Genomic DNA, 13099 nt, shown 5'->3' with positions numbered 1-13099 from the left:
CTAGCAAATAATCTAGGGCCAGCCGGTTCTGATAAATCGTGTTTCTCATTTGAGTTTCTTGTCAGGCCAAGAGGGAGAGAGCTTTGCCTGTTTCATTAGTGAGTATTTCCAAAACAGCCTGCAACTGGATGATCCAGTTAAGCGTGTAAGTAGGGGTCCGATATCCCCATGAACCATCCTCAGCCCATGTGGCTGGCCCATAGTACTCAACTGATTCCCTCCAGTGGTCGCTCATCATCTATCCAATCCCCTATTTTTAGGTCTCTCTTCTCCCTAGCGGAGTAGACTGGATACCCTAATAGCTCCCCGGTCTTAACAGATAATAGGAAGAAAGAGGGCTTAATGATGCCTATGACACAGCTACCTGTCCATCTCATGGATTACACACCTTATATTGCGTACGATTATATAAACAGGTTCCCTTCTGTGTCCTCGTACATTTATAAGAACTGCAGGACAAAAGAATGGCAGTAACTTCTATGTCCTACCTGGTGTACATACTGAGGGCATTCTTCAAAATTAGTTAATGTTCCTACTGTGCAAGTGTGAATATTAAGAAGAACAAGTCCCACGATGAATCTCCTCATGTTTTAGCCATGCATGGACCAGCCAGCTTCCAGGATGTGACTGGAGCAAGGCTTGTTGTCCTTTTTAAGGTGATTCTGCAGCTCTTGCCTTTGTCTAAGTCTCAGCTGTTGCTGGTTTTTACATGGCTGTTGTGGATTCAGGCTGGGATTCCCTCTACCTTCACGGCTGTGGGATTAGTCAGGATCAGGTCTGAGGTCCTTTCCATTGTGGCTTTAGAGGGGCTGTACTCCTGTCCTTTATCCACATGTGATTACCTAGTGAGAAAGGGTGAACTGGGGAGAAAAAGGCTTACAGGGTATTTGTTATTTACTTTGGTTAAAGTATCCTAAGTGATTCTCCTTAGAGCTGGTAACTAGCATCCTAACTCAATCTCTGCCACTCCCTAGGAGTTCCTAGGAGTGCCCAGAGTAGGTGAGAAGGCCTATGGTATAATATTTCATAGGGGAATATCCTGTTTTTCCTAAAGGAGGTACCTGTAATTTTGAATAACCCCAAGGGAAGTGCCTGCACCCACTCTAATCATGTTTCCTGACACACTTTCCCTCAGCTGTTTTTGATGGTCCGATTCATTTTTCTCCATTTTTCCAGAACTCTGAGGTCAGTAAGCAGTGTGCAGTTTTCAGGTGATACCCAGGGCCGTTGCTGTTTTCCGGACTAAATCTGCCACAAATGCTGTGTCCATTGTCTGACCTGATGCACTGTGGCAGTCTAAACCTAGGGATAATATCTCAAAGCAGCACACATGTTACTTCATGGGCTCTTTCAGTCCCATCCAGAGTAAGTGAACACCAGGACCAAGAAATACTTATGTCCCCCACACTTGGACATTTCAATAAAGTCTATCTGGAGATCTTCAAATGGAGCTGCTCCATAAGCCTGAATTCCAGGAGGAATAGCTGGCCCCTGCCTCGCGTTGTGTTGCTGACATGTAATGCATCGCTGTGCCACAGTTTTGGTCAAGGCTGCTAAGTGTGAGATGTAAAAGTACCGGCTCAACATCTTTTAAAGTGACTCTTACCTAAATGAGTGGTCTCATGTACGGCTTGTACAACTGCTGCCCCCTGCAGCTGTGGTACTGCTATTCTTCCATCTGGCAGTTGGATTCATTTTTCTTTAATCTGTTGCCCCCTCTGTCTGGAGAAAGTCTCTTTCCTCCTTAGAGTAAGTAGGTATTAGATCAGGGATCTGGGGAATCAGCGGGGCTGTAACTGCTATTTGGTAGGAAGCAGATGCTGCCTTATGAGCTGCTGAATCCGCTCGGGAATTTCCCAGGGCCACGGAGGTGTGGGCCCACTGATGTCCTCGGCAATGCACGACCGCCACCCTCCGGGGCTTCCAGACTGCTTCTAGCAGCTGCAAAATTTCATGCTGATGCTTTATTTCTTTTCCTGCTGAAGTTAACAGGCCTATCTCTTTGTACAGTGCTCCATGTACTTGGAGAGTCAGGAAGGCATATCAAGAGTCAGTGTAAGTGTTTACAACCTTATCTTTACTCAGCTCTAGGGCTTAAGTTAAAGCAATGAGTTCACCTTCTGAGCTGAGGTGTCCTGAGGCAGGGATTTGGCCTCTATCACAGTGTCCAGAGTTACCACGACATAGCCTGCACATCTTTCCCCTTGTGGATTGACAAAGCTGCTCCCATCCACATCCAACTCCGAGTCTGCTACTGTCCATGGCTGATCACGAAGATCAGGCCTGCTGGAATAGACTGTGTCCAGGACTTCAGCACAGTTGTGTTCAATGGGACCCTCTGACATTGGGAGCAAAGTGGCGGGGTTTAAGGTGTTGCAGACTTCAATGGTGATGCGGGGATTTTCACATAGCAGACCCTGGTATTTGGTCAGCCTAACATTTGATAACCAGTGGTGCCCTCTGGTATTTATTAGAGACACTACTGCGTGGGGTGCCTTGATATTTAAGTTCTGCCCCAGAGTTAGCTTATCTGCTTCTTGTCGTAGCAGAACAGTTGCTGCCAGGGCCCTTAAGCATGGGGTCCATCCCTTGGAAACTCCGTCCAGCTGCTTGGAGAGGTAGGCTACAGGCCTGGGCCAAGTTCCTACCATTTGGACTAGGAGCCCCACTGCCACTTGTTCTCTTTCTGCCACATATAATGTGAAGGGCTTTGTTAAGTCAGGCAGCCCCAAAGCTGGAGCTGACATTAGTTTCATTTTCAGTTCCTGATAGGACTGACGCTGCTGGGATCCCCTTCAAAGGGCTCCTTGTCTCCACCCTTTGTCACATCATAGAGGGGTTTGGCTAGTACTGAGGAGTTTGGAAATCCACAATTTACAAAACCCACCACTCCCAGGAGCTCTCTCGCCTGCCTTTTAGTCTCTGGTTCGGTCATTCTGCAAGCAGCTTGCTTCTTCTCTGCTTCTAGGCTGCGTTCCCCCTTCCAGTTGGTGAGCCTCAGATATTGCATTTGCTTTTTGGCAAATCTGGGCTTTCCTTTTAGACACTTTATACCCACAGTCCTCCAGGTGCCGAAGTAAGGTATTTGTTTGCACACCCGACTGCCGTGGGGTGTCCCAATATAAGGTTATCAGCATACAGGGCCAGCCTGCAAGCAAGAAACTTCTAGGGGGCAGTCACGGGCTGATGCCTCCCCAAGGATGAGAGAGTTTTTGAGCCCCTGGGAAGCTGGGTCCAGGTGTATTGAGTGGTTACACCTGCTTCTGGGTTTCTCCCATTGAAATGCAAACAGTTTTTGACCCTCTGAGGCCAGTCCAATGCCAAGGAGGTATTCTTTAAGTACAATTAAGTGAACCAACTATCCTCTTCTGGCAATAATCCCAACTGCGGGTATGAATTGGGTGCAAAGCCGCCGGAGCCGAGCCTGGATGACCCCTGCCGGAGGCATTTTTTGCTGCAGAGAGTCTTTTTTGTTGAATGCGACCATGGCCCTCAATTTGCACAACAGATTTTGCCGGAGAAGGGGGCAGGGGCAATTCATTAAGTACAAGAAAGTCTGTTCTCCTAACACTTTAATAGCTCTAACAATATTGGTTCTGTTTTTTTCCATGTGGGGTTACAGGGCTGTCGTCCAGAATGTGGGCTCTTTGGGGGCATATGAGTCTGGCCCCCCTCTCTTTTAGTCCAGTGGCCCTTCCATTAGACTGAACAGAGCCCCTTCACTTTTATCTGGATCCTCGTGCTTAGGATCGCCCTGTTCTCCCATTAACTGTGGACATTTCTTTTTCTTCCAATGTCCTATTTCTCAACAAAATGCACACTGATTGCATTGCAGGTGCAGGCAGGCAGACTGTGGGGCTTTCCAGGAACCCCCCATTTTCCACACTCTTGGGGGCATTCCTCTCACAGCAGCAATTAAGTCGGCCTTCCATTGAGCCTGACGTTCCTTTTCCCTATGATTTTTCCTCTGGCTTACCGCCTCTTGGTTTACAAATGCCTGGTTATCTACTTCCAATAACTGAAGTATTCATGCATGTAAATCCTGCCTGTTTCTGCCACTGAATTTGCCTGGACTTGGGAGTCTGCATTTTTTGGTGGTGAGGGGGATGGTGGTTTCTAGCAATATGTCCCTTGGCTACTAAAACGGTCGCTGCCTGCTATCTTAGCCACTTAGGAGGGTTTAACACTAACTGCCACCATGAGTCTATGCATGGAAATTGATTAAGGTGTTTTTGCTCACTGTATATAACCTCATGCCTTACTTCGGAGACAAGGGACCGGTCTAGGGTCCCCTCTGGGGGCCAACCTACCCTAAATGCTGGCCCATCTTCCCTACATAAAACCTTTGATTTCTCTGGTGTCATAGTTACTTTATAATTTCCACTAAATCCCTTCTTAAAATTTTTCAGCATAGTTTCTAAAGGGGTGGGCTTGCTATGGGAGTGACCCATATTAACACTTCAAAAAAACAATTCCCACAGTTAGGAGAGTGTTAGTTCACTCACAGCAGTTCCCATCCTATCTAGCAATATGCAGCACAGAGCCCTCTGCGATTTACATTCACTTCAATCGTTTTACAATGCCCAGAGGCTTCTTTACTCAGCCTTATGTGGCTGTCTCTAATTCTTACAAATTGCTCCACAACGCATGAACCCCTTCCTAATGGGCCCGATACCTTTTACGACTGATGAGTCCAGCTGGACACATCTACACACACAGACACACATCCGATTCCTCTCCTTCCAATTCAAAACCATAAGCAAAAGCTTCCAAGGTTACCTTCTACTGTAGTGCTGTTCTGGCACCTATGGGTGATTAGGCCACGCTTCTACCCAAAATGGGGTTGGCTGCTTTCCCAGGTTTACCTTTTCTTACAAATTGCTTGACGCATGAGGCCTTTCCTAATGAGCCCGATACCTTTTATGACTGATGAGTCTGGCTGGACACATCTACACACACAGACACACATCCGGTTCCTCTCCTTCCAATTCAAAACCATAAGCAAAAGCTTCCAAGATTAGTTACAGAGAGAGCTACTTTCAGTAGTGCTGTTCTGGCACCCGTGGGTGATCAGGCCAAGCTTCCACCCAAAATGAGTGGGCTACTTTCACAGGTTCAATCTTACCAAATTCAGCGGTCCGGACGTCCCCAAATACTCATTCCTCCTTGGTGTTCAGCCACTGGGTGGATCCACACTGCAGGGCCTTCCTACTCTCCTCTGGCAAGGCTTTTCCACCAGGTAAATACCTGCCCAGGAGTGCTCTCAGGATGCGCCACTCCAGTAAACAGGAGTCCCACTGCAGGGATGCTTCACAGGGCTAGGCAAACCACCTAAGAGACTTTTACCTGCCGTCTGCTATCCGAGACTCGCTTCTCAGCCAACACACCAAAATGTAGCAAGAGCGGCCATGGAAAATGGATCTCTCAGACACCGAATACAGGAAGAAGGAGGCTTTATTTGGCCAGGAGCAAGCTGGCATAGTTGCCTAACAGCCAAGCTCCCCTAACACAGGAAGGTTCCATCTTTATATAGGCTTATAATTTAGATGTTACACGTGGAAGAATCTTAGGTTTATAGCTTAACATATGAAAAGGATCTTGGCTTACGGTCTCAGGAATTACATATGAAAAGGGTTTTGGTTTACAGTCTTAGGAATTACATATGAAAACAATCTCAGTTTACCGTCTTAGGAATTAAAAGGGGAAGTTGATCTGAGATGCCTGAGTCTCCCTCTTCAGCACAAATATAAACGCATAGACCAATGAAACAAAATAGAGAGCCCAGAAATAATTCCCTGCATTTATACTCAATAGAATTTTGACAAAGATGTCAAGAACACACAATGGGCAAGCATGGTGTCTTCTCAATAAATCATGCCGTGAAAACTGCATATCCACATGCAGAGGAATAAAATTAGAACCTAATCTCACATTACATAGACAAATCAACTAAAAATAAATTGAAAATTTAAAGGTAAGACATGAAACTGTAAAATGACTAGAAGAAAACATTGCAAAAATCCTTTTTATAGTGGGTATAGGCAATAACTTTTTTTGATACCATCCCCAAAGCACAGACTACAGAGGCAAAAATAGATAAATTAGATTACATCAAACTAAAACACTTCTGCACAGCCAAGTAAACAATCGACAGAATAAAGTAACAACTTATGGAATGGAAGAAAATATCTGCAAGCTATATATCTGATAGGTAATTGTCATTCAAAATATATAAGCAACTCAACTTAATACCAAGAAAACAAATAACTCAATTTAAAGTTATCAAAGGACATGAATACAAGTTTTTTATAAAAAAAAAAAAAGATATACAGATGATCAAAAGTTATATGTAAAAGCACTTATTTACATTATGAAAATGTGTTTTAAAACCACAATGGAATAGCACATCCTGCTTCTTAGTTGTTGTTTTTTTTTTTTAAAGTAAAAGATTAACAAGTATTGGCAAGAATATGGTTATGAGACAATTTTATACTGTTGGTAGAGACATAACTTAATACAGACATTATGAAAAATAATGTAGAGCTTTCTCATAACATTAAAAATAGAACTACTGTATGATCCTGCAATTTTACTACTAGATATGTATCCAAAGAAAATTAATCAGTATCTCAAAGAGATCCACACTCTCATGTTCAATGCAGCATTATTTGCAATAGCCAAGTTATGGAATCAATTGAGGTGTCCATCAATAGAAGAATTTACAAAGAAAATGTGGCATATATACACTGATATGATTTGTCTCTGTACCTACACAAATCTTGTCTTGAACTGTGGCTCTCACAACTTCCACCTGTCATGGGATGAACCTAGTGGGAGGTAATTGTATCATGGGGGCAGATCTTTCCCATACTCTTCTCATGATAGTGAGTAAGTCTCATGAGATCTGATGGTTTATAGAGGGGCCCTCCTACACAAGCTATCTCCCTTTACCTGCTACCATGATTGTGAGGCCTCCCCAACCATGTGGAGCTGTTACTCCATTAAACCTCTTTCCTTTATAAATTACCCAGCCTTGGGTGGTATGAATTTCCTAGCAGTGGGAGAACAGACTAATATATACAAAATGAAATACTATTCATCCTTAATAAAGAAAATTCTGTCACTTATGACACATTTATATTGACAAGAAGCAGGGTGAACATAGAAACCATCATATCAAGTGAATAAATCAGGCACAGGAGACAAATACCCCATGATCTCACTTCTAAGCAGAATCAAAGTATGTCACATCACAAAAGAAGAAAGTACAATAGTTATTACTAGAACTGCGTGGTGATTGGGAAAATGTTGCTCAAAAGAAACAAAATTTCAGTTAGAAGAAATAGGTTTAAGAAATCTATTGTGCATCATGATGACTGTAGTTAATAATTTATTATATACTTGAAAATGTTGAGAGTAAATTTTAAGTGTTGTTACTACAAGATAAGTGATAAGAATGTAAGGGAAGTAAAGAAGTAATAGTAATGTGTTAATTAGCTTAATTTACACATGGCATGATGGCTATATATACATTTTTTACTCATCAATTAAAACAAATAAATAAAAATTAATCAAGTTAAGCTATCCAAAAACTGGGTAAAAAAATTTGAAGAAAAGCATTTTACTAAAGGAAATATATGCATCCCTAGTAAACACATAGAAAGATATTCAGTATAACTAGTTATCAGGGAAATGCTAATTAAGATTATATTGAAAGGCCGCTTTCTCTAAGATGTGATTAAATTTAAATAAATAAAATTAATGATATCAGTTGTTGATGGGGACATGAGATAACAGAATCTTCCACTTTGTATATATTGAGTTTATGCTCTTTGAATATTAAAAGTCTTTAGACTGCGGAGTTGATCAAATTGGGATAGGAAGGCATAGATATCACTGGTGGGAAACATACAGTTCTACTCCAGGGTTAGCAACTCTCAGAAGCACTGGCAATGTGGGAGCTATTGCTCATAATTTTCGAGCAGTCAACTTTTCCCTATTGCCATAATCAACCTAAACAAGAAGCCAGCCTTATAAAAAGAGCTGAAGTTGTAGATTCTGGAAAAAAAACATATAAATAATATAGCTTGCTCCTAAGGTCTGAAAAAAAGTGAAAGGTAATGTTTCAAACAGAAGTATCCTACTATAGAATGCATAATTTTTATAGAGTAAGAAGTATTATTAATATGTAGCATGATAATAAAATATGGCTAGAAGAAATGGCTTACTTAGTTTCATGTTATAGAGTCCCAATGGTACGTGAAATGCAGTCTGCCCAAAAGTTACAGAGTCCAGATGTGACCTTCACCAACTTGATATTTTATTCTTTTGAGAAATGTCTTAAATTTTTAACTTCCCTACTTGTCAGTATCACCTGTCTGTACACCCTTAGCACCCAGAAGGTTCATTTCACTGGTCAACTCGGTAAACTCAGCATCGGATTCATTGAAAGAGATTTCTTTTCTCTTTTTCCTAAGAAAAAGTGGGAGCTATATCTAACTGTTTTTCTAGCAGCTTAGGAAAAGATAAACCAATCCTAATCCTGCACTGAGGAATCATGTTTGATTTAAATATGCAAAGAAAGATTTGAACAGATACTTCATAGAAAAGTTAAAAAAATAAAAAATAAAAAAATAAGACCATGGGCATCAAGCCAAGCACACTTTAATGAATAGAATACCTCACACATTGAATGAAAATGGCAGCCCTGAAAAGGAATGCAAGATTTAAGTTACAATTTATGTGAGGCAGAAGCATAACCCTTCGACTGCTAAGGTTAATTAGGATTTCACTATAATAAATGCTTTTTCAGGTTGGGTCAAACAAATGGAATAATTGTATCTAGTGTCTTAGAATATTGTTATTGTTGAACTTGAAGTAATTGTATTTTTTAGCCAATTCTTTGTTGTTGCTGAGCCAGATAGAAACCAATCCCCTTTCTCCTATGAGAATTAACAAACCAATATTTTAATATGTCTTAAATACAATGCTCCTGCTATTTCTCTTTCACAACTCATGAGGAGAACTGAAATATACCACAGGAGGTGGGGTTGAGAGAACTTTATTTTTCCACTAGACAATTTTTTAAAAAATGAAATCTGAGTGTAAAATGAGCTCTAAATTGTCCACTTCTCAGAAATAATTTATACAATAATATAAACAAGTGATTGTGTAAATGCTATGATATTACTGCATAAGAGTTGTTTTATAAGATATTTATAACTTGCTCTATAAGATGGAAAACGCATTCTTAATATATATTTCTTGTAATTACTAGAGCAGGTTTAAGTCTCATTGATTTGAATGGTAAAGAAAATATTACAATTATATACCATTAGTATCAACCACCTCAATATAAAAGGGAAGCAGAAAAATTCAACTCTAGGATAGTACTGACTAGCTAGGTTTCCTGAAGTTTAAGTTTCCAGGAAACTCTTTTTCTGTTCTTCTTAGGATTATGGAAACAGTTAAAAGAAAGAATCATTACTAGTACTGGAGAAATCATTCTTCATATTATCTAATAATTAATGTAATATTTGATAGAAAGTGTAAATAAAGGGCTCAAATCTTAAGAAGCTGAACAAGCTGCCCTGAAACTCTGGAGGAACCAAGAAAATTGTGAGAAATGTTCTACATTGATATGAGATAATGAGGCTGGAGTTTTTTTTTCTGGGGTAAGAAGCAGGCTACGGAACGTAAGAGAGGAGAGGAGTTGGAGTGTTCTCTGCTTCCTCTTGACCATGTTCTGCAGCAAAAAGTTACATCCTGTATTAGTAATGACTCAACTTTCCACCGCTGGTGTGCTTAAGTGTAAAATCAAGGCTGTAGAAAAGCTCTGTGAAGGTGAAAAACTGAGAAAAAATCATGGGGCTAAGTAGATTAGGGCAGTTTATTCTCCTTCATCTCTAAATTTTTATGGCCTGTAAATTATAATTTAAGGAGCATCTGCTCCTAAACTGTTTGTCCTTTAAGAACAGAGATCTGATCAGAGGAGTTATTTTGCAGTATTTGAAATACTGTTCTGATGCTAGTGAGTCTCCATTGGAAAGTTCGTGTATAGTTCTTTGACTATTAAGTTTGTCTACCCAGAATGTAGTCTGACCTACCTAATACCCACAGGTTCCATCAGGATAATCGTTGCTTTCCCTTAAAATACTGGTAAGGCTGCCTTGGGCAACACAGTAAAGTTTCTTAGAAGATCTATTGTCTGATAGATGGGATATGTCAGTGGAACTTTTCTGACAATCATTCTCCAAGTCACTACTGATGGCCTTTCTGACATTTCATGTAGGGTTACATATTCTCATCTTGCATTTCACCTTTGCTCCAATGACCTTTTTTAACCTGAAAACAGTGGAAGGCTTGAGAATAGAAACATAATTTTAATTTTGAACCTACCTAATACTGGTTCCTTTCAATTTTTTGACAATTTTACTTAAAAATTGAATAACTACATTTTCAGTCTATTTCTTCTCTCTTTCATTTTATTATAGGTAGTGGATAAAATCCAGGTGGCACATTAATGTTCTATTTTGAAATCTCTTTAAATAAGTTACCCAGTTCTTAGTTACTTTTTTGTTTTTTTTAATTTTTCAGGTTTACAAAGCTGACATTTTAATTCCTACCACTACATAATGAAAATTCCACTCCTTCTAGCTTCTCACGTGTTCCTCTGTTCCTGTAAGCCTCCGACGATGCTTTCTTCAACAACGTCAGGCTATAAAACCTGACTCCTTGAAGCCCTTAGGCTTTGATCAACACTCTCTAAACATCCTTCAAGCTTCATCCAACCAGCTTTCCTTAAGACACTTGCACATGTTTTAAATATTTTCTACAACAAAACACTTCCAGTTATCATAAAAACAACCCCAAAATTTAGAGCCTTAAAATATTTTTTTCTCTGAAATATGTAACATTGGAAGGGCTTCGTTAAGAAGTGTATCACCTTTAGTCAACATCAGGAAATACAGCATATGATTATAATTGTAGGTTTGCTTATTTCTCCTTTTAGTTCTGTCAGTTTTGCTTTATGTATGGTAAAGCTCTGTGTTTATATGTAACAATATTTAGCATTGTTACATCTTATATATGAATTTATCCCCTTTAGGAAATCACTAAATGACTTTCTTTATCCTAATAAATGTCTCTTTTGTAAACTCTGCTTTAATATTAATATACCCACTCCAATTTTTTTCTTAGAACCATTTGTTTTTTTATATTTGTCTTTCAATTCTTCAATCCAATTTTAATTGAGGTGTTTAGACTTTTCTAATTTTATATGATTATCAATATGGTTAGGGTTAAGTCTACCACCTGCTGTCATCTGTTCATTTTTTTCCCTTTTTCTTTTTTTCTGTCTTCTTTGGAATTATTTTTTAATGTATTTTATGATTCTATTTGGTTTGTTTTCTTGGCATATGAGTTATAATTATTTATTTTAGTGGTTGCTGTAGACATTATAGTATACATTTTTAACTTACCAGTCTACATCTAAATAATATGATACTACTTCATGAATTCACCTCATTGTTCTTTTTACTATTTTTGTTGTTATTATAGATTGTATACATGCATATTTATAAATGCGACAGCATATTGTTTTTATTTAACCTTTAATTACTTTTTTCAAAGAGTCAATTATTTCAAAGATATTTAAATAATAAAAAAAAGTTTTGTGTATTTACCAATGTAGTTACTATTTCTGATGCTCTTTTTTATTTGTGTAGAACTATTTGCATCTGGTGATGATTTTTATCTTTCTGTAGAATTCCGTGTACATTTCTGGTAGTGTGAAACTACAGGTAATACAATCTTTCAACTTATGTCTGAACACGTTTTTAAAAATCATTTATTTCTGAAATATATATTCACTGAGTATTAAGTTCTAAGTGAACAGGTATTTTTTTCTTTCTATGTTTTCAAAAATATCTGTCCACTGTCTTCTCGTTTACATCATTTTGATAAAAAGCATGTTGTCATTCTTATGTGTACTATTCAGTATGTAATATATATTTTGCTCTGCATGCTTTTAAGATATTATAGGGAGCACAGAATTTGAAAGATTTGACTTGCTTTTCTTGTCTTTGTTTCTTGAGCTTAGGGATCATTGAGCTTCTTAGATCCATGAGTTTGTCATTTTTATCAAAGTTAACTATTTTTTCTCTTGTATCTGCAAATATCAAACCCTTTCCCAGCTGAGGGACTCACATAACTTGTTAGTCCACTTGGAGTTGTTCCACAGCTCACTGATGCTTTTATTTAAATTACTTTAAAATTCATTTTTATCATTTTAGATAACTTTTATTGGTGTGTCTTTAAATGCACTATATTTTTTATTCTGCTACATTTAAGCTGCCAGTAAACCAATCAAGTTCTTGTTTCATGTTTTGTCATGTGGTTTTATGTTCAAAAGTTTCACTTGAGCCCTTCTTATATTTTTTCTTTACTTAACATGTTCAACATTTTATCTAACTTTTCACACATATAAATACAGTTAAAATATTTTAAAGTGTTTGAGTACTAATGTAATAATCTGTGTTATTTCTGAGTCAGTTTCTATCAGTGGTTTTTATCCTCATTATGGCTTTTCATGCCTTTTTTGCACAGCCAGGAATTTTTCATTGAATTTTATCTTGCTGAATGGTATGTATTTTAAAGTCATATAAATATTATTGAACAATTGTTTAATATTGTTATAAATTTTGTTGGATGCAGTTAACTTACATGGAAACAATTTGATGCTTTTGGGTTCTGATTTTTTTTTTTTAAATAGGTAGAACTTTTTACTACAGTTGTAAAATATTTATGAGTACTCTTCTTATATCTACTCTTTTCCATGAATTATAAAGTTTTGCAGTCTGCCTGGTAGAATAAGCATCATCTCCAACCTTATATGAGTGCTGAGCTCTCTTCTCTCTAATCTTCTGACTTGGTTCCTCTGCTGGACGTGAGTAGTTTCTTCACACATATGCACAGGTTGTTACTCAGCTGAATGCTTGAAGGGGATTCTTCACAGATATTAAAATTTTCTGTATGGTTCTCTTCACTAGTACTCTGTCTTGAAAATGATAGCTGCCTGGCTTTCTCCAGATGCTCGGTT

The sequence above is a fragment of the Sapajus apella genome, unplaced genomic scaffold, assembly GCF_009761245.1.
Source record: "Sapajus apella isolate SASKATOON/1434 unplaced genomic scaffold, GSC_monkey_1.0 scaffold131, whole genome shotgun sequence".
NCBI classification, from domain to species: domain Eukaryota; kingdom Metazoa; phylum Chordata; class Mammalia; order Primates; family Cebidae; genus Sapajus; species Sapajus apella.
Note: the sequence above shows the minus strand (reverse complement) of the source record.